The sequence below is a fragment of the Magnolia sinica genome, chromosome 1 (assembly GCF_029962835.1).
Source record: "Magnolia sinica isolate HGM2019 chromosome 1, MsV1, whole genome shotgun sequence".
NCBI classification, from domain to species: Eukaryota; Viridiplantae; Streptophyta; class Magnoliopsida; order Magnoliales; family Magnoliaceae; genus Magnolia; species Magnolia sinica.
The window spans coordinates 57188595-57213014 of record NC_080573.1 but is presented as its reverse complement, the minus strand read 5'-3'; the positions used below and the strand labels follow the sequence as shown (position 1 = coordinate 57213014).

The window sequence follows — 24420 nt, the reverse complement described above, 5'->3', positions numbered from 1 at the left end:
CAACGATGTAGAGATGGGCTTAGATGCCAAACCTGATCTGGTGAGCCAGGTGGTTGGTTGTGGTTGCATAATATCTTCTTCATGTTCATAACCTAATTCCTTCTTTTGTTTTGTTTTTTTCTTGTGGACCTTTGCTATAAACTTTTCTTGACTTCCAAAGTGGGTGGGTATTGGGAGTAATGAACATCAAATTGGTGCTATTGTTTGGGCTATGGGTCATCCAAGAGGTGGTCCACTAATTGGACGGTTTGGATCCATGACAAAATATGCCAATCAAGGTTAATACCAGTTACTAAAATGGTACTCAACGCTCCTAAACCTTATCTTAAGAAAACTAATCAGTAATGAAGAGTACACTTACTACACTGATGAGCATTTCAAGTTTCTACAGGAGTTGTCTGAGGTTTTTATTTTTATTTTTTCTCCTACTGTTTGGCAGACCTGGTGCAAGTCCATCAGATACCCACAGTTTTGTTGTGGATTACTATTTGCAATCTTGAAATGCAGCGAATTTCCTGCCATCAGGTCATAAATACAGTGATGAAAGATTAACATCAGCATTTCACATAGTAAAGGTGAATACCTGCTGCAGTTGACAATTGACTCCATGGATTGAAAGCCTCCATTATGATTAGATAGATGGTGTGATGTGGTCCCTATTCTCTAACATTGATTTTCACATGGCTATTCTTAATTTTCCTTCATTTTGTGGAGCTAAACTAGTTATATGATTGATTCTTGTTATCTATTGCATGCAGTTCTTTCAGTTGTCCTTCTATGGCATTTAAACAAATTCTCCATTTTTGTTATATAGTTATTTAAAAAATAAAAAATAAAAATCTGTTGAGCACAGTTGGAAACTGTTTTATTCAGTGCACTGGGTTGATATTGAAAATGTGGCATAACAGTCCATGATCTAGACTGTCATACTCTGGGTCACATTGTGGATCGGCAACAAATAGAGAAATGTCATTGATTGGATGATGCTAACCATGTAATCGCTAACCAATTACAAGATTTTCATAGAAAGCTCTTCATTTCTTTTCATGTGACTAACATCTCTTTAGATTCTCAATACGATCAAGTGCATCTTGCAATTTCAATAGTTCATCCTACACCTTAGATTAAGGGTCATGTCCGTTGATCCAAACCGCATACATAACGAGGTTGCAGTTTCACTGAGGTGACACGATGTAGCAGATTAGAATATTTAACATTTTTTTCCTTTTAACTCTTCTATTTTTAATATCTACTCAGAAAAGCCTGTAGGTAAGCACACTATGCTCATGCCACAACTTCATCAGCTCATTCTCATATTCCTGCAGCAATGATAACTGTGCAGCTTGTTAATGGTTAAAATATCTCTTATAGGTCTTACATGAGGCAGCCCACCATATCAATGGTCTGAATCACTGTAAATGTTTGCTGCATGTATGATGGGGGTTTATACTTTACACGTAGCTTATTTTACAACATTTCCCATTTCTTGTTGTTCAAATAATGTTTCCTGATCATACATATGAGAGGGTCTTCCAAATGCCACATGCACCGATTCAACATTTAGCACGCAAGTTAAACCAAATCAATCCAAATCATGGGCTCTCATGTCAAATGCATCTTAAACCGAAATCTGCACTTATTCAACTTTCCAACTAGATGATTTGGATGGTTATATTTGTCTCAATGTATGTCCCATTCACAATATCTATCAAGGTAGCATTGGAAAGAAATCAGCCATTTTTAAATCAAATGAGCAAAAAAATGAGGCAAATCCAAATCGAAAGTGAACCATACATCATGAAATGGTGGTTATTGAATGCTTGTAGGCCATAAACGTTTTGAATTTTAAATCTTGGTAGAATTTTAAATTATAAAGACTTTGTTGGTGACAACAGGTAAAGAAAGATTCATATTTACTTGTTACATTTGTTTTCTTTAACCTTCTTAAGAATTACTGTGATACCTTTTTTTATTTTTATTTTTTATCTTCTAGAACTACCTAATCCACAAAACAACTAGTTATTTTCCAAGTCCAACATCCATATGAATTTTCTTTAGCATTTCCTTGACTAATATGGCTCCAAAACTATTCCTTATATTGTTATTTGGACTCCTGGCTGAGCACTGGATGTTTAATTCATGTAGTGTCTTGTCGAGTACAATGCAACATTAACATCAATCTACTTCATGACTATCCTTTGTTTATTGTAATTAAGGAGTATCTAAGCAATCCTGTGCAAGTAAAGGTGGGAAAAGTAAGTAGCCGACGACAAACGTATTCAAATTTTGGAGAAGGTTACTGAAAGCGAGAAGGTTAGCTTATCTGGAAACTTATGTGAAAAGTAATGTAAGCTTGAAATTTTATTTTCTGAATTAGTGCTTGAATATTGATAATCATATTTTAAGTTAGATAATTAGTTACTCGTTTGAGGATGATGAATGTTTCAATTTCTTGGATGGATAATGAATGTATTTGTGAATGTAAATGAAAATAAAAAACTTATAATATAATATATATATATATATATATGTTATCAATGGAGGATACCTTGTTTAGGGGGACATGAAATTCTTGTAGCTTATGGTATGGTGCCCCAATATTGGTTGTATGTTACTAGTATGTAGTAGATAATACTAGGTTCAATAGTAGATAGTATTAGAGAATACCTAAACTCTATAACCTAAACCTAAACCTAAACCTATAACCTAAATGTATTATCAAATCCCCAAACCTATAACCTATAACCTAAATGTATTATCAAATCCCCAAACCTATAACCTATAACCTAAATGTATTCTCAAATCCCTAAACCAACCTATAATCTAAACCTATAACCTTAACCTAAACCTAAAACCTAAATGTATTCCCAAATCCCTAAACCTAAACCTACACCTAATCCTAATCTCAACTCTTTAACCTAAACCTAAACCTAAACTTGAAAACCCAAACCTAAACCCGATCCCGAACCCGAACCTATAACTACAACCTAAACCTTAACCTAAACCTATAACCTATAACCTAAACTTAATTCCCTAAACACTAACCTACAACCTAACCTAAACCTATACTTCTAACCTAAACCTATTCTCAAATCCCAAAACCTATAACATAAACCTAAACCTATAACCTATAACCTAAACTCAATTCCCTAAACTCTAACCTACAACCTAAACCTATTCTCAAATCCCTAAACCTATAACCTTAACCTAAACCTAAACCTAAAACTTAACGTATAACCAAAACTTATAACTTAAACCCGAGCCCATTCTCAACCTATAACCTGACCTAAACCTATATTTATAACGTAAACCTATTCTCAAATCCCAAAACCTATAACTATAACCTAAACCTTAACCAAAAACCTATAACCTATAACTTAAACTCAATTCCCAAAAACCTATAACCTATAACCTAAACTCAATTCCCTAAACCTAAACCTAAACCTCTTGTGGTGTGTCCAACTTGAGCTTTTAATCTACCTCATTTTTGGGCTCATGTTTTGACATGAGCTGAGCAATGGCTTCCATGTGACCATCATCTTCCAAATGTAAATCGGGTTTCAATCAAGTGCATTCGAATCACACAATTTGATTTTTCAATAATTGGACTGTTAACAACCACCAGGATGGATGTGCTTGTTTTTAACTAAACTGGGTCCAGCTTCATGGGTAAGTGGTAGACAGACTCTACTTCAACACTGAGATCATGGGATTGATTGCCCATGTGGTGTGAGTGGGTGTGTGTGGTGTGACTTGTGAGTGGGTGTGTAAAAATAAATAAATTTACATGATACATGTAGTAGGAAATCATCTTCCTTTAAATACCTCTCTTTGCACAAAAAGTGTTCATCTTGGGTTGTGCCTTGGATCTTAATTTCTCAAGTGTGTATTCAGATGAAAAGTGAATTTGATTTTGGGAATGTGTTGTTCTATTAAGAATTCTAACTGTGATTATGGTTCAATTATCGAAGAAAGAATTAGATTTTATTCTTACAGGTAGTTTTTGAAGTTGGTATTTTACATACCCTCAACCATGAAACATACTTAAGGTTTTAGATTGGTTAAAAACCCTTTTATAGACTGGTAGGCCGTACATCTTCTTTGTGGACATTTAGACCCTGTATTTTGAACTAGTAGATTCTACCTATGGAGTGGTAGAGCCTCCATTTGGATTAGTAGGTCCTATCTTTTGGGAATAATAAACCCTCTCATAGGACTGGTATACATTTACATTCGACTGATAGTCCCTCCATTTTGACTAGTTGACTTGTTGTTTGATTGGTAGAGGATCCATCTAGAATATGCATTGATTGTGTATTTGAATTTTTTTAAATGCACCAACCAGAAACGATTTGAGACGACGTTCAATGATACTTTGTTGAATATGAAATTGATGACCTTTAGTAACTTGGTTAATTAAAAAGAACTATGTAGTGGCTTGATCCCAATCTGACTTTTAGGTACGTAGGTAGCCGTTTGTAATGTACTAAAATATCGGTGCAGCCACAAATCTTTTTTTTCCTTTGAATTATAACAGACTGTATCAGTTGCATTTTTCTCTGTCATACAGGTTGTGGCTATCAAAGATATAATATCACCCCTTTATAGGGAAACATTTAATTCATTTTTTCTTATTCCTTATATTATTTTCCAGTTATATTTGTGTTGGTTTCAGAGTACAGGTAGCAATAGAAAGTGTTGGTCGATTGTGGCTTATAGACAATGAGATGAGTAACCAACAATACGAATATGGGAGGCCTTCCCCAGGTATCCAGATGCTTTTAGATATAATTATGTTGTTTTTAAATGTATAAGCTCGAAATTGATGGAGCAACCGGATGTGCGTCGGAGCTATCCGGATGTTGAGCGGGGTCCTTGGAAGGTGGGAACTGCATCGTCCATTTCCTATGGACAACATTGGAGTGGCTCGGCCATTTAGCCTAAGATATTTATGTATTTATTTAAAATTGATGGAGTAGACACGGATGTGCGTCGGAGCTTTTCGGATGTTGAGTGGGGTCCCCGAAAGATGGGAACCGCTGTTATTATGATGAATTTGTCCATTTCCTATGGACAAGATTGGAAGGGCTTGGCCAATTGGAGCAGCCGTGTTTATATCTATATTTGCAGGGACCACACCCTTAATCTATAACCTAAACCTATTCTCAAATCCCAAAACCTATAACTACAACCTAAACCTATAACCTAAACCTATAAACTATAACCTAAACTCAATTCCCTAACTTTAACCTACAACCTAACCTAAACATATACTTATAACCTAAACCTATTCTCAAATCCCAAAACCTATAACCTAAACCAATAACTTATAACCTATAACCTATACTTATAACCTAAACCTATTCTCAAATCCCAAAACCTATAACTATAACCTAAACCTTAACCAAAAACCTATAACCTAACCTAACCCTAAACCCTATAACCTTAACCTAAACCTAAACCTATAACCTTAACCTTAACTTATAACCTTAACCTAAACCTAAACCTAAACCTATTCTCAAATCCCTAAACCTAAACCTAAACCTATAACCTAAACCTATTCTCAAATCCCTAAACCTAAACCTAAACCTTAATGTATTCTCAAATCTCTAAACCGAAACCTACACCTAATCCTAATCTCAACTCCCTAACCTAAACCTAAACTCAAACTTGAAAACCCAAACCTAAACCCGATCTCGAACCCGATTTCCTAAACCTAAACGTTAACCTATTCTCAATTCCCTAAACCTATAGCTTATAACCTAAACTGAAACCTAAACCTATACCTTAATCTAAACCTAAACCTAAACCTAAATGTATTCTCAAATCCTTAAACCTAAACCTACACCTAATCCTAATCTCAACTCCTTAACCTAAACCTAAACTTGAAACCCCAAACCTAAACCCAAAACCAAACTCGATTTCTTAAACCTAAACCTTAACCTATTCTCAATTCCCTAAACTCTAACCTATAACCTAACTTAAACCGAAACCTATAACCTAAATGTATTCTCAAATCCGTAAACCTAAACCTACACCTAATCTAATCTCAACTCCCTAACCTAAACCTAAACCTAAACTTGAAAACCCAAACCTAAACCCGATCCCGAACCCGAACCCGATTTCCTAAACCTAAACCTTAACCTATAACCTAACCTAAACCTATACTTATAACCTAAACCTATTCTCAAATCCCAAAACCTATAACTATAACCTAAACCTTAACCAAAAACCTATAACCTAACCTAAACCTAAACATATAACCTAAACCTAAACCTAAACCTATAACCTTAACCTAAACCTATAACCTAAACCTAAACCTAAAACCTAAATGTATTCTCAAATCCCTAAACCTAAACCTACACATAATCCTAATCTCAACTCCCTAACTTATACCTAAACCTAAACTTGAAAACCCAAACCTAAACCCGATCCCGAACCCGATTTCCTAAACCTAAACCTTAACCTATTCGCAATGCCCTAAACATATAGCTTATAACCTAAACCGAAACCTAAACCTATACTTAAACCTAAACCCTAAACCCTAAACCCTAAACCTATAACCTAAGCCTAAACCTAAAAGCTAAATGTATTCTCAAATCCCTAAACCTAAACCTACACCAAATCAATCTCAACTCCCTAACCTAAACCTAAACCTATACTTGAAAACCCAAACCTTAACACGATCCCTAACCTGAACCCAATTTCCTAAACCTAAACCTTAACCTATTCTCCATTCCCTAAACCTTAACCTATAACCTAACCTAAACCTAAATCTATAACCTAAACCTCAACCTATAACCTAAATGTATTCTCAAATCCCTAAACCTAAACCTACCCCTAATCCTAATCTCAACTCCCTAACCTAAACCTAAACCCAAACTTGAAAACCCAACCCTAAACCCGATCCCGAACCCGATCCTGACTTCCTAAACCTAAACCTCAACCTAATCACAATTTCCTAAACCTATAGCTTACGACCTAAACCTAAACTAAACCTAAACCTATAACCTAAACCTAAACCCTAAACTTATAACCTATAACGTAAACTTAAACCTAAAACCTATAACCTAAACTCATTTCCCTAAATTTAACCTACAACCTCACCTAAACCTATTCTCAAATCCCAAAACCTATAACCTAAATATAAACCTTAACCTAAACATAAACCTAAAACCTAAATGTATTCTCAAATCCCTAAACCTAAACCTACACCTAATCCTAATCTCAACTCCCTAACCTAAACCTAAACCTAAACTTGAAAACCCAAACCTAAACCCGATCCTGAACCCGAACCCGATTTCCTAAACCTAAACCTTAACCTATAACCTAACCTAAACATATACTTATAACCTAAACCTATTCTCAAATCCCAAAACCTATAACTATAACCTAAACCTTAACCAAAAACCTATAACCTAACCTAAACCTAAACCTAAACCTATAACCTTAACCTAAACCTAAACCTATAACCTTAACATACAACCTTAACCTAAACCTAAACCTAAACCTAAACCTATTCTCAAATCCCTAAACCTAAACATAAACCTAAACCTAAACCTATTCTCAAATCCCTAAACCTAAACCTAAACCTTAATGTATTCTCAAATCCCTAAACCTAATCCTAATCTCAACTCCCTAGCCTAAACCTAAACCTAAACTTGAAAACCCAAACCTAAGCCCGATCTCGAACCCAAACCCGATTTCTAAACCTAAACCTTAACCTATTCTCAATTCCCTAAACCTTAACCTATAACCTAAACATAAACCTAAAACCTAAATGTATTCTCAAATCCCTAAACCTAAACCTACACCTAATCCTAATCTCAACTCCCTAACCTAAACCTAAACCTAAACTTGAAAACCCAAACCTAAACCCGATCCCGAACCCGAACCCGATTTCCTAAACCTAAACCTTAATGTATTCTCAATTCCTTAACCTATAACCTATAACCTAAACCTTAACCTAAACCTAAACCTAAACCTATAACCTATAACCTAAACCTAAACCTAAATGTATTCTCAAATCCCTAAACCTAAACCTACACCTAATCCTAATCTCAACTCCCTAACCTAAACCTAAACCTAAACTTGAAAACCCAAACCTAAACCCGATCCCGAACCCGATCCCGATTTCCTAAACCTAAACCTTAACCTATTCTCAGTTCCCTAAACCTATAGCTTATAACCTAAACCTAAACCTAAACCTTAACCTAAACCTAAACCTAAACCTATAACCTAAAACCTAAACCTAAACCTAAAACCTAAATGTATTCTCAAATCCCTAAACCTAAACCTACACCTAATCCTAATCTCAACTCCCTAACCTAAACCTAAACCTAAACTTGAAAACCCAAACCTAAACCCGATCCCGAACCCGAACCCGATTTCCTAAACCTAAACATTAATCTATTCTCAATTCCCTAAACCTATAGCTTATAACCTAAACCTAAACCTAAACCTTAACCTAAACCTAAACCTAAACCTAAAACCTAAATGTATTCTCAAATCCCTAAACCTAAACCTATACCTAATCCTAATCTCAACTCCCTAACTTAAACCTAAACCTAAACTTGAAAACCCAAACCTAAACCCGATCCCGAACCCGAACCCGATTTCCTAAACCTAAACCTTAACCTATTCTCAATTCCCTAAACCTTAACCTATAACCTAACCTAAACCTAAACCTATTACCTGCACTTATAACCTAAACTTAAGCCTAAAACCTAAACCTAAACCTAAAACCGAAATGTATTCTCAAATCCTTAAACCTAAACCTACACCTAATCCTAATCTCAACTACCTAACCTAAACTTAAACCTAAACTTGAAAACCCAAACCTAAACCCGATCCCGAACCCGGACCCGATTTCCTAAACCTAAACCTTAACCTTAACCTATTCTCAATTCCCTAAAGCTATAACCTATATACTATAACCTATAACTAAAACCTAAACCTTAAACCTAAACCAAAAACCTAAACCTAAACCTTGACCAAAACCTAAACCAAAACCTATTACCTAAACCTTAACCTATAACCTATAACCTATAACCTATAACCTATAACCTAAACTTATAACCTATAACCTAAGACCTAATCCTAAACCTAAACCTAAACTGATAACCTAAAACCTAAACCTAAACCTAAAACTTAAATGTATTCTCAAATCCCTAAACCTAGACCTACACCTAATCCTAATCTCAACTCCCTAACCTAAACCTAAACCTAAACTTGAAACCCTAAACCTAAACCCGATCCTGAACCTGAACCCGATTTCCTAAACTTAACCCAATCACATGGCAAGAAACAAGAATGTATCCCTTTTAACACATGCCCCTTTTTACAAAGCTTTAATTTTTGTTGTTGTTTCTATTAACTTGAATTATAGCTCAATCACATGGTAACAAACGAGAATGTATCCCTTTTAACACATGCCCTTTTTACAGAGCTTTAATTTTTGTTGTTGTTTCTATTAACTTGAATTGAAACATTTTTTTGCATTATTTGCTTACATTAGTTTTATTTTAATGATCAATTTTATTTTTAAAAAGTGCCCACTTTTTTGGAAGAAGTTTATGCAATTCTTCATGATTCTGAATTATAATGTTTTGTTGGTTTAATATTTTTTTTTTTATGAAAGACACAGAAAATTGTTGCTGATTTTTTTCCTTTTTTTATTTATGATGTTAAAATTATATGTATTTATGCGTGGATGAATGTAATGTGGATAAGATTGTTTGTGTTTGGATGGATGTAGTTTAAGTTTGGATGAATGTAGTTTATGTTGGATTTATGTAGTTTCGCTTTAAATGGATGTGAATGTGAATATGATGAAATATATTATACAACAGGTGTATATCGGGAAGAATATGATGAATGTAGTTTATGTTAGATTTATGTAGTTTGATTTTAGATGGATATGAATGTGAATATGATGAAATATATTATATAACAGGTGTATATCAGGAAGAATACGATGAAATATATTGTAACAGGTGTATATTGATCCTCGTGCTTTGAAGGCTCATAAAAGACGGTCCATGACAGTCCTTTTTAAGGACGGTCTGTGGCCGTCCTTTAAAGGCTCATAAGAGACGGTCCATGATAGTCCTTTTTAAGGACGGTCCATGACCGTCCTTTTAAAGGACGGTCGATAGCCGTCCTTTGAAGGGCCATAAGAGACAGTCCATGACAGTCCATGACCGTCCTTTTAAAGGACGGTCCATAACCATCCTTTGAAGGCTCATCAGAGACGGTCTATGACAGTCCTTTTTAAGGACGGTCCATAACCGTCCTTTTAAAGGACGGTCGATAGCCATCCTTTGAAGGGCCATAAGAGACGATCCATGACAGTCCTTTTTAAGGACGACCGTCCTTTTTTCATCAATAAGAATGACGGTTTTCGACCGTCCTTTAAGTAATACGACATGTCAAAATTTGACGGCCCATGCGATGGTCCATGACCGTCCTTTTTGGTCATTTGAGACAGTTTTGGACCGTCCTTTTTTCACAGTTTTGTCATCATCATTATAGCCTTCTCTTAGGCAAGTTTGGCAATGGTAAGTGCTTTTAAGCGTGTTTTTTTTTCTTTTTAATTCTCAAACGTGAATAGTTGTTAAACACATTTGGTTAACATTCTTAATTAATACTTCTTAAGAACAGTGTTTTAAACCATGAATATTGTGTAGCGTAGCATTCACCCTTCTAAAGTGTGAGGTGCAAGGTCACTACTACTAGATTTTTAATCAAGGTTGCGCTTTGTTGCACCAATTTCATGACATTTCATACTAAATTAAATTGATTAATTTGTTTTTTTTTCAAAGATGATAATTTTATCGCCCTCGAAGCGAGGAAAGAAAGCAAAAGGAGAAAAACTACAAAGGGAAAGGGACAGCAGGAGCTGCCTTAACAAAGACGACCCACTCTGTCACCAAGTGAATCACTTTACAAATGACCTCCCTACACCCTTTCTCCTCATTTCTAAAACATATACCATTTTAGGCCTTCCAAATAACCCAAAGAACCACCAAATAACCCAAAGAACCACCATAATGAGCAAACACCAAATGGCTTTCCAAGCCTTGCCAATTCCACCTCCATGCCAAGCCCACAAGAGATCGTTCGTCTTCTTCGGCATAACCCAATCTGTGTGGAGAAGACAAAGGAAAAACTCTCAAACCTTAGTAACAAAACGACAATGAAGATAGGATGAATATCCACACCATCCATTACTTCATCCATTTCAGTTAGTGTGGGGACCACCCCACACATGCTGCATGTGTGGGATGGGCCCCACCTTGAGGCATGTATTGTATATCCACACTGTCCATTGTTTGGATGGTGGGTCACTTTAACGTATGCATTTCATCTAGCCGTCCATCTATCTAGACGCTAGATGTTGAGTTCTCAAGAAAAATAAAATAATAATAATAATAATAATAATAATTACATTATATGAGGTGGGCCACATGTGGGACCCACCTGACCATGATGTATGTGTTATATCTAAACCATCCGTCCAGGTGGACGTGGACCCCAACATGATGTATAGGTCTTATCCACACTGTCCAGACCTTGGACGGTGGGACCCACCATGATGGATGTGTTATATCCTCACCATCCAATCCCTAGATGGTGGAATCGGGGATTGGCCAGTGTACCTCACTTCAGCTTTATAGATGTTGTACACGTCAGCGAGTTCGGTGGGTCCGCAGGATGTAAGTGTTTCATTCCATGCCACCCATCTATCTTTCATCTGGGTCATCCATCTATGGACCCCATGAGCAACAACAACTGCTGTATTAACGTCTGTAATTTCTGTGGGCCTGATCATTAGGTTGAGTGATATCCAGACCGTCCACCTGTAGCCAGCTATACAGTTACTGATTTACGTGTGTAAGCTTTGAGGGTCTTGTATGATGTATACACATATCCAACCGCCTAATCAGGTGGACCACACTCCAAATACCAGTGAGGGATTGAACGACTACTATTGAAATCCTTTAGGGATCACAAAAGTTCTAGATCAAAATGATATTTGTTTCTCCTCTAAAACCAGGTCTTTGTGACCGTATGAACAGATTGGATGGAAAATAAACGGTATGGTGGGCCATGTGGAATTTCAACAGTGGAAATCATTATCTCCACTGCTATTTGTGGTTCGCTCGAGATGATCTTTTGATATGATTCCTTTTTGGGAATGTATATGAGGCCCATTGGCACGACCCATTGATGCGGCTCACTTGATGTATATAAGGCCCATTGGTGCGGCCCATGGATGTATTTATGGCCCATTTGGTGAGGCCCATTGTGATGTATTTGTGGCCCATTTTACGAGGCCATTGTGATGTATTTATGGCCTTTGATGAGGCCCGATGTGATGTATATGAGGCCCATATGATGAGGCCCGATGTGATATATATATATATGGCCCTTATGATGAGGCCCATTATGATGTATGAGAGGCTCATTTGGTGAAGCCCAATGTGGTGTATATGTGGCCCATGAGTGGGGCCCGATGTGGTGTATATGAGGCCCTTGTATGAGGCCATGAGCCCACTATATGTTCGGCTATATGTGAGTTACTCCTTGGGAGGGATGTTGGTTAAATATCCACATTGATGGGCAATGATGGTTAAATGTCCATATTATGACATTCCCTTAGGCCTTGTTAGGCCCATTCTCATCTTTCTCTAAATGGGTTGACCCTAATCATTGGGCTCCATTGATATGTGCATGATCCATCTATTCATATTGGGATAACCCATAATGTTGCCCCCACCGCCCCCCCCCCCCTCCCCCCTTTGGTTGCCAGTGGTGTTGTTTTTAATCTTGGAGTCCATTTAGTACTTATTTGGGCCCCCTAGGGCGTCTAGCGGGCCATATGATAGTATGGAGAAGGAAGCCCATTTCGGATCCTTTGACCATAGGTAGGCCACCTAGGCCCAACCTTGATATGAGGAGAGTTCATCATCACCATAGACGGAAGGATCTGTGCTATCAGATTTGGCATATCCACAATTGAGGATTGACCCTCATGTTATGGGTCTACTGTCCATCTATGAACCCCTCCTTATGTATAGGTCGATTATCGATGCCGATTATGAGTACGTGCTAGTATAACATCATATAAGCCATTGAGATGGTATGAGGCGCATTGTGATTGTATTAGACTCATTCTCATTTCCCTTAGTGGGCTAGCCTAAATTGATGGGCCCTTATTATTGTTAGTATGATCATCTTACCTTATTGGGCTTTCCTAATTCTTTGTGTCCCCATTATGTTAGTAGAAATACCCAAACCTGAAAGCCCACTCTTAGCCCATGAGTAGGCCATCTAGACCCATCCTTGTTATGAGGAGGATGCATCATCACCTCTATCTATAGGTAGAAGAATCTGTGGTATTACATTTGGTATATCCACTTTTGAGGACCGATCCTCATATCATGGATCAGATCTGCAACCCTTCTATGGACCCCGCCATACGTAGGCCGTTTATTGATTGCGACTATGTTAGTCTATGCACTGAGTATGTATTAACATAGCATTATGATTGTATAAGGTCATTGTGAGGTCCACTGTGATTATATGAGGCCTATCTTAATTGTATCAGGCCCATTGTGACCATGCGAAGCTTATTGTTATTATTAGAGGCCTATCGTGACTGTATAAGGCCCATTGTGAGACTGTATGAGACCCATTGTGATTATATGAGGACCATTATATGTGTGAGGTGAAAGTGCCCTGGTTTGTCAATTAGCGTGTGTGTTGGGTCAGTCAGACTACAAAGCCTCATAGGAAGATCAATTCAAGCGTCTGCCTCAACCGGATGTGTGCAAGCTTGCCATAGGTAAATCTAAAGCCTCACATCCCATATCCCAAAACACTAGGTGAATAAAACCCTTAAAACAAGTTAGAACATTATAGGGTTTTCAAGTAGGAAAAGTTTTTCAAAAATCAGAAAATCTTTAAGTTTTCTTGCTTTGTCAATTTTATCGATACACATCTCGATATGATTGACCTTCTCTATCGATGTCCTCGATGCCTAAAACGATATCATCGAAAAGAGGACAAAAGGTGTCCAACAATTGCATACATCTCAAGACTGATTTATCGATGTATCGATCCACATATCGATATCATCGACATTTGAATGTCGAGTCGATCGAAGTTGACTCGATAATATCGACAGGCAGAATTCCGGCTCCCCTATTTTTACTTAAGAAAATCACATTTACATCAATATATCAAAGCTCTTCCCGATACCATCGAATTTCAAATCTCGATGATATCGGAAGGCTCTCGATGGTATCGATCTTGGGTGCCAAGTTTTCCAGCAAAATATTTCAGGATTGTTTAACTATGATCGGGGGTCACTCGATAGAATCAATATTCAAATATCGATGATATCGGTACCAGGTCGATTGCATCGAACAAGGGCATAAACTGTCTAGCAAGCTTAATGAAAAATCCGTTGGATTTATCGATGCCTTGACAATGATATCGATATCATCAACATTCAAATTCCGATGATCTCGAAGGTCCCTCGATCATTCTTGTAAACCTGAAATATTTCAAGTCAAGTCTCTCTCATTTTCAAGTATCGATGGATCGAACCTCTCATCGATGAAATCGGAGTTCGAAATCCGATGACATCGATAAGTGTTTCGATTCCATCAACCAGTTGGCTAAAGGTTTCAAAAGCGTATGACATTAAATTTATGTCATCGAGTGGACCATTGATGCTATTGAGAGTATACGCTCGATGATATCGAACTCTGTCATAAATGTGACCGTTTTATATCTATTGGAACCTTTTGCCTATTTAATAAGAGCTTGTCTATTGTTGCTGTTAGAAAAAGAAGAGAGTGCTTTTATGTGTTTCAAGCTATAGATCATTTACTTAAAGCTCTTTCTCTCGAGGGAGTTCATCATCCAATCCACCCTCATCATTGATATTCAATAGAGTGGATTGGGGAATGAACTTCCGCATTCAAGGATCCTCTAGCAACTATCTTAATAGAAAATCATTGAGCTGGGATGTCTTGAATGCACAATCGGAATCACTCTATCTTCCTTATAGGAAAATATTTTATAGAGTAGGATTCTGTTCTAACCTTGACCCAACCCGAAGCCTTGTATTGGTACATCATTTGTATTGTGGATCAAGGAAGTCGAAGACTATTCATCAACAAGGAGGAGATCTTCGTCAATGTGCTGAATGGGACTCATCCACTTATTTGTAAGTTATTAAAGTCCAAAGAACACTTGTGATCATTCCTTTTTAGGATTGGGTCATAGGTGTTTCTCACCCCTTCAAGCCCTCGTAGGAGGCCTCCGACGGGAGTGTATGTGGTGGGTGCGTTGTATGGACCCTTGCTCTGTGGAGAGCATAAACATCTGGTTGAAGGTTAACCTGTCTAAAACCTTAGGTTAGAGGTGAACCGAGTGAAACCTTAGGGTCTTGTGGAAGATCCTTGGCCAGTGTGCCTAAAAGTGGGTGCATTGTGTGGACCCTTGCTTTGTGGAGAGCATAAACATCTGGTTGAAGGTTAACTTGTCTAAAACCTTAGGTTAGAGGTGAACCGAGTGAAACCTCAGGGTCTTGTGGAAGATCCTTGGCCAGTGTGCCTAAAAGTGGGTGCGTTGTGTTGACCCTTGCTCGTGAGAGCATAAACAGTCGACTTCAGTGTAGGTTGTAAAGGTTGAAGATGAACGTGATTTAAAACCTTAGGTTTTAGGTGAACCGTTGTGTAACCTCCTTAGTGAAATCTGTTATACTTAAGGGTTAAGTGACATTACCGAGAGTGGAGTAGACAAGTAGTCGAACCACTATAAAAATGATTGTGTTTGAGATTATTATTCTTTTGTTTGTGTGACTTGCATTAATATTTTCATATCTGAATATATGTGATCACACCTCACACACTTACACAGTTATATCCATCATTAACTAGTTTGAATATTATTTACTTCTTAAATAGTTTGTGATTGGATCCTCTACCGGGCTTGGAAGCCAGTAGAGTTACTTTTGAGTAATCCTAATATGTGTCTGTTATTAGGATTAGTGTAACAGGGCTTTAAATAAACCATAAAACTTAAAAAAGTCCTATTCACCCCCCTCTAGGACATATTGACATATCCCTACTTCGACTAAAGTGGTCTTCACTACTATTTCATGAGGCCCACCATGTGTAGGTGATTATTGCACACCACCCATTCACCTATACGGGTCATGAGCCGTCGTATACTGGCTCACTGTGATGTATAAGATTATAATCATGCTTGGTATACTTCATGATACATGCCCATACGCATTATCCGCATGCTTATTATGAGTGATTGAATATAGCATGTGCCATTGGGCAGGTTGTTATGGGGCTCCCTGATAGGTGAAGTTGTCCCACATTAGCGCGCAGTACATGCAGGGTTGATGTATGATTAGATTGTTTGATTCATACATCTCACATTTTGTGATATAACCACCATACACCATAGCAACATTAGGGTCGTAGCCTCCACAGACATATCGTGGATGGTTAAATGGGACATCATAAATTATTTTTTACATGGGGTGTCATAGATATTCCTAGGTGAAAGTTCTTAAACCCTCTAAGTACAAGAGGATGCCCCAACATCTAGACTTAGTGGATACATGAGCGCCCAAGTGCTGAATAGTAGTAGGCCGCATCTCCCACTATGTTGTGGTCAGTTGGGAGGGGGTGTAGCATTACCCGCCCGAGGGAGTAGGCATAGCTAGGTTGAGTTTGACTACCTCATAAATGGGTCTGGTATTGACCTGCCAGGTAGATATTGGCTAACTATTGGCCAGGCGAATAGTGAGGTCTCTTCCACTTACCTAGTTGTGTACTTGATGGGGTGGCAGGTGGTGTTGAGTGTACTAGACCTCGGTGATGATCCCAGAGATGTACGGTACTAATATGTAGACTTATTGACCAGGAGTTGCATACTCAGTATTTTACTCATTCATTCATTAATTCACTATCCACTTGGGCTAGTGGTGCGCAACTAATTTGCTATGTGTACCTTCGAAATGGCCAGGATTTCGGTTAAGCGTGAAACTAACCTGAGATCAGGAGTTTACCACATTGATTCTATTTATCCAAATTTAGGTATGAGACTAGTTTGGATAGAAGTCCCTTGTGATGGACCCAATAGCCTGCGATACTATGCATTATCATCCTGACGTCACATTCCAGCTTGGTCATTTCATTCGCATAGCATATTGCATTACATCCGTGGCATATGGCATTTTGGGTTGCTATGTTTCTGCATTTTTAAGGCCTAAATAAGGTTGACGGTAATTGTTGACTCATCAGGATTTGTATATTGCATTGTATCCTCAGTATATGATATTTGACTTATTATGTTTTTGCATCGCATAACTTAGATAAGGCTGATGATATTTATGGACTTACGGGAATATTTTTGCATTACTCTGATATTGCATACTTAACACTTACCTTGAGCACACACACCACCCTATAAGCTTTCTATAAGCTTATGCATGATAAATGCGTGCAGGTTGTGTTAGGTCGCAGCAGCGTTGAGCTTGGACCATGCAACTGTCTTCTAGAGCTTTGATTTTTGATATAAGTATTTTCCCTTTCAGCACTATATTCCAATGTTTATATTAGTAGATGTGTGATGATGATATTGCCTTTGTGATTTTGGTAAACTTGTGGTTATGCTTATTATGAGTTAAATGTACGTTGGAAAATCTACCTTGTAGGATCCCATAATCGGAACCTGGTGTATGGGAGCTGGGAGCCAAGAATGGGGTACTACGGAGGCTGTCGGCACCGGATTCGGCAATCAGGAATTTTATGAGCCCGATTTCTGAGTTTAGGGCGTGACAACGATCATGTGTAATGGTTAGATGGCCCAACCAACCGCAGCATGATCAACTTCATGGTGTATTTCTACTTAGGAATGGTGTTTCATAAATCAATTAATACATTAAATGAAACAAACAATGTTGATTATATTTTCTCCCTAATGGATAAAATAGTGGATGAGATTGGAGAGGAGAATGCAGTGCAGATTGTGACCGATAGCAAAGCAACATAGAAGGTTGCAGGAAACAAATTGATGCTGAAGAAACCACATGTTGTATTCTGGTTACCATGTGTTACACATTGTATTGATCTTATATTGTAAGACAGAGAAGAAGAAGAAGAGTGTTACTGAGATGGTCAAAAGGGTTAGACAAGTTATGACATTCATTTACAACCATAATCAAGTAGACGTAATAATGAGGAAGTTTACAAAATGGAAAGAGTTGATAAGGCCTGCAACGACTAGATTTGCAACTAACTTTATAGCCCTACAGAGTTTGTGCCAGCAAAGGGGAGAGTTGAGTGAGATGTTTGTGTAAGGATTGGCTCAACACAAAACATGAAAAGAAGACTTTGTGTGGATACCAGTTCACATTGTCCAAATCATAAGAGACAACAAATATTGGAAGAAGGTCGTAAAGATTTTTAAGGTGATGGAGCCACTAACGAGTGTAGCTTGTCTTATTGAAACCAACGAACCACCTTTCATGGGCTTCCTTTACGATGCCATGGATAAAGCAAAGATGACAATTCATCGTTCAACATTACATGTCATACTGGAAGATGATTGACAAGAGATGGACAAAACACCTCCATCGCGATCTCCATGCGACAAGTTACTATCTATATCCTAGGTACAGATATGCCCAAACATTTGTTAAGGATGACGAGGTTCATGTTGGGCTAAAGAGTGTGATAATGAGATTAAATCCTGACTTATATGTACAAATAAAGGCGTTGAATGAATTAGATATATTTGAAAATTGCTAATGCAGCTTTGGAGATGCTCTTGCACAATATGCAGTATCTAAGTTACAACTAGTCGAATGGTGGATGAATTTTGGAGAGAGTGTGAAGACTCCCAAAAAAAATTACAGTGAAAGTTATGAGCTAGGTAAATTTTTCCTCTAGTTGTGAGAGTAACTGGAGTTGTTTCGCACTTATCCATTCAAAGAATAGAAATAGATTACAAAGTAGGATATTAGATCAACTTGTTTTCATGTATTACAACATGAGGCTAAGAACATGGAGACGTCATATGATCATTACAGCAACTGACGGTGACATGGACTATTGTACAATAAACTTTGACAATATTTATGATGAGGACAACTCGCATTTGCCTTGATTGGAAGAAATGGAGAGAAACATGTAGAAGAGGGTAGTGAAGAATTGGATGTGGATGACCCAGTGGTACTTAAGGCACAACAAGAGAGTCGTGCACCTGTGTTGGACCTAGAAAGGGGTAGATTTCACCCTTAACCTGCCTCAACAGAAGAGTAAGAGCAGTAGTAGTAGCGAGACTGAGACATATGATCATGGTAGTGATGGTGACACACTTGATGTTGGTCCCACTTCTGGTGTTGCTCATCACACCATACAACCATATACAGATCAGGAGGCTGATGAGCATCGACGGGGTTTGTGAGGTCGGACTTATGAGTATATTGATTCATGATATAGCCAGCCAAGGGAGGAGGAGGTTGGTACCAGTAAAGCACTGGGAGGTTCGGAACATCAGCATGGGCTTTATGGCTACTCTTTTGGCCAATGGGATTATTCAAGGTTTGTTCCGTCACATTCATGTTGGAGTAGTCCCCTTGATCAACATGTTCCATATGGATATAGATATCCAAATCTAAATCGAAGTTATTCGTCATAAACACATTCTCAATCTCAGCGGTTAGAGTACGACAACAGCAGTATGACTGTTTAACTGGCACTTATGGATATCCTTACTTGAGATCAGAGTTGTTGCTTGGTCAGGACCAATCGTTCTCTAGTTTCATTAATCTAGTCTTTCTTTCTGATATTGGATATTATAGATATAAAGCACCCATTCCACAGTCGCAGCTTGGTGATGATGAGGATGTGGAGTTCGAGCAACTACAACAAAGCAGATTTTCATTTTGTTGGGGTGTGTGTGTGTGTGTGTGTGTGTGTGTGTGTGTGTGTGTGTATTTAAGGTAAGTGTTTATATACCCACACATTCACCAAGCAAGCACACTTCACATTACCAGACTTGTGCTTAAAATAACTTCCCTAACAAAGAATCAAGTTAATGTTATCATTAATCAAGTCGCAAGGGAGTTAATCAAACAATACTATTTTTTTTCTTAAGGATGACAAGACATGGATCACATGATAGGACACAAAAGTCTCTGGTATGTTGAAGACTTTAAATGGAATGTACATTGTAATTTATGCAACATGCATGTCTTCATTCTTTAAGTATGTAATGTATACTATTTTTGGTAAATAATAGCAATCACCTACATATTTGAGATATTTTGATATAACATTCGTTCTAATATTTCTATCACTGCTATTAGATAGTTAGAAACCTGAATATATGAGTTTTACAGTCAATTCTAGGTTGTCAAGTTCATTAATTCATTAAACGGTCCGATACAGCTTTCTCACCAAAGAGTGGATTGTTACTCTACCATAAACATGGTCAAAAATATAAATGAATGCATGTTTGGAATATTTAGATTTTTTTTGGATTTAATGGATTTTATTTTTAGTAAGGAAAAAAAATATTTGACCGATACAGGGGACATATCGGCTGTTACGCCCACCGTTGCCGCAACAAGTTACCTTGACTCAACTAGGTTTTGCGTGGAGTTCAGGGTTTCAAGACTTCTCTATTCTAATGTATTAATATAAATGATATGAATTTAGAAGAGGGTGAGGTGATATTTTTAAGAGAGTATCTAAACTTTGGAGGTATTTTCTCAAAACTTAACAGGGTTTTATGCGCAACACTAGTATGGTGTGATGATACGCTAATTCTATGTGAAATGTGTAGTATCCGATATGTGATGCTAATCAAAACTAGATGGTTTAATGCTGTGATACATGTAAGATATAAAATCTGTGAATCAGGTTGTTTTTCGTGAATTAAGATTGAGATTGTCAACTGATCGTGACAATCCAATGGTCATATCCTGCATGACTAACTATTCAATCAATAGGTGCCAACATTTTATTTGCGCAATTCTGCATTTCTTAAACAATCAAACAAGTCAGGCACTAGAAACAAAATAATTCCTTTATGCAATTAAAATTACAAATAACAAGAATAGCAATTGCAATTACAAATAACAACACGTGCCAATAAACCAGGTTTTTGTGATGAGTAGTGCTATGGTGATACGTAGGACAACATTGAAAAGGCAATTCATGGCAGCCATTAGCAGGATCCAGGTCTCCTCATCATTGGGCAGTAACCGTGAATGTGCACATACCCAAAAATCAAGAAAATCCACTCATTAGACAGGCCATACGTGCTAGAGGATAATCAATGGTTAGAAAAACAATGACAGTCTGATTTTCAACACAGCAGTGGTCCCCCTTATGAGTGGGCCTTAAATTTTAAGAGCACATGTTCTATAAATTGCCTCTTCAATCTCTCCATGTGATAGACTGAACATGTGATAGGTTCAACATTTATCTCTTCAGGTAAATTGGTTCCCTTGACAAGCCTACCAAAAAATGGAGGAAAAAAAAAAAAAGAAGAGGAAAGATCTATTGGGTTAATTATAACGTCAACAAAAATTACCTTGCACTTTGCAGAATGAAACCATGCATCTGCACATAATGCATACATGTCCACACCATTAAAGTTTGGAGGGCACCTCTTCGCAATGGATAAAAGAGAAACATTATCGTGCAATTTAAATTTGCGTGTAAGCATAGCAAGGACCCTGGAATGAGAGGATAGATCAAATAGAGAGTGCCAGATATAAAACCATGATGAACAGAACAATGTACAAATCTGGATAAGAACTGACTGCTCTCTGTAAGTAGCATCAGAGTTTACTCCAACGTACAGTAACTTATCAAACCGGCCAGGGCGCAGGAGTGTTGGGTCAATAAGATCTGGTCTATTACTTGCTCCTATAATAAACAAATCGTGAAGATGCAGAAAGAAAGGGTAATGGGCGGATAAGAAGTAAAATGAGGACAATGATAAAACAACGCTTTCCAAACCCACATGCACCTTCTAATGCAGCACAAGTAGGCATACATGCGGGGTATCTGAATGCATCATCTAGAAGCCACCACGAAGTTGAACTGACCAAAAAATTTATGCTTGGGTGGGCCATACATGTACACTGAATATGGAGAAGCTACAAAAAAAAAAATAATAATAATAAATTATCCACTGTTTTCATCAAAGTATTCAATAACAGTAAGACAGCGTTATGGCTTTTACGATACGGGCGCAACGGCTGTACAACCCTAGAACGGTTGATATTTTTTTTTCAAGGAATCGACCTGTTACAGGCCTTTTTATTTTCAATTTGGCAGTAACAGAGCCCCATATCGCATAATGTTCACCGCCATTACTGTTACATGATGGCCATTATGGCCATAAGGTAACCTTTTTTTTAATACCATGGTTTTCATACATGAATGGCCCACATGATGAGTGGACCAGCCTGATTTCTGGCCAAGTAACCTTAATGGTGAGGGCCAGTTTGCAAAAACATGCATTTCCTATGCACATACGGGGTTGGACGTGGTCATAAGTACAAGTGTGTGGGGGACTAGCAAAGTTCTGATGAGACAAACGATTGTTATGATCCTTCTTCAAAAAGAAAGTTTTAAATAAGAAAAAGAAAACAAGCAAACCTGTGTGGATTCGTTTAGGCCATCTATCTCTGCAAGCATCTAGAAACAAGGGAGGAAAACCACAGTCAGAGAAAATTTAACAGGGGATTATACTGTCAAAGAAAATAAACATGTTCAAGAAAAAGAAAGCATAAAATCAGAAGCAGCATTGTGACACAATCTACAAATTATAAAAGCATTGTCACCCGAGAAACCACTCTGTCCATGACTCCTCCAGAATCTCCTGAGGCTCCCCCAACAGGAGCAAGTGAATCGAGCTCATCAAAGAAAATAACACACGGGCGTGCTGATCTAGCCTGTAGATGATAAGAGTTGGTGTTGCAATTGTTGGTAGAAGAAAACACTTCATTTAAGCACTGAATCAGGAGATGCAATGCTACTCATGGAAGTAGGATTTTTAAACCTCTTTTCCGCATCTACCACTATGGCACATGCTAGAGACAAGGGACATTCATCAAGTGGACACAACCATGTATCTGCTATTATACAAACTTAGGTAGGTCCATTCATCAGGTAGGAAATGCATGTAAAAAAAAAAACAAAATAAAGTGCATGGTTAAAATTTTGACCGACGATCCACATTCAACATAAAATTGTGGCCTGCCTGATGAATGGACAGGCCTGATTTCCACACCATGGAAAATAACAGTAAGGCCCACCAGACAAATAGACATGATCTCAGTTCAAGATCATATTCTTACGAGTAGCTAACATAAGTCTCCTGAATCAGTTCACTTCCTCTAACAGGAGAATGTACCTTCTGAAAAATGTCTCGAACATTTTTTTTCTGATTCGCCAATGTACATATTGATCAATTCTGGTCCCTTTACACTGAGAAAATTCAAGGAACACTCGGTTGCAACAGCCTTTGCCAATAATGTCTGAATATTTTGTAAGAAGAATACGTATGAGGAAGAAGATTCTTTGCTCATGCAATAATATGAAAACGAGTAATGGAAAATAGTTTCAATTAGAGAGCAGATACGATCCAGAAGTACCAGAAACGTCCTAGCTCACCTTAATTCCATTAACCATATACAATATATTCTGAACTTACCTTGCCCGTCCCAGGAGGACCATAGAGAAGAACACCTGACCGCTTATGTAATCCAGATGAAAATAAATCTTATGCAACTGTACACATCATTCATCAAATATGTTAGACACAGTAGAAAGATATATGAACTAATACATGAAAAAAAAAAATCCAAGCTCTAATTGACGATTACAACTAAGACCGCTCTCGAAAGTAGGATATCACATCATATTCTCACCGCACTTGCAAACCATGTATTTTCCCGACACTAGGCAAATGTCGATAAATGGGGGTGCCAGTAAAAGATTTAGCGGCGCTAGTATACTTTTAGCGGCGCTCATTCTGCCGTTACCAACGCTTATGTGGCTGCTGGTATATCTGACAGAAGCGCCGGCAGAAGTGTAAAAAGCGCTGCCAAAAATCTCTCCAAGCGCTGCTAAATGTACTATTTCTAAACATTTTTTTTCATAGAAAGTGCCGATGGCCAATAATATTTTTATATTATATATTAATTCAATTGAAAACCTACATTTTTTTAATATTTGAAACATTAAAAATGATGCAATACAATTAAAACTGAATATTAAATAAAATTTATATCACTTCATACTAAAAAAATATATAATATTTATTACAATAAATTAAAAATGGTCTCAAATAAATAAA

At 37.6% G+C, this 24420-nt stretch overlaps 1 pseudogene; it reads right to left on the bottom strand.

Annotated features, from left to right (window-relative positions):
• Nucleotides 1-19336: 19336 nt before the first annotated feature.
• LOC131246563 (peroxisomal ATPase PEX6-like) overlaps nt 19337-24420 on the bottom strand; it is a 140848-nt pseudogene continuing 135764 nt past the window's right edge.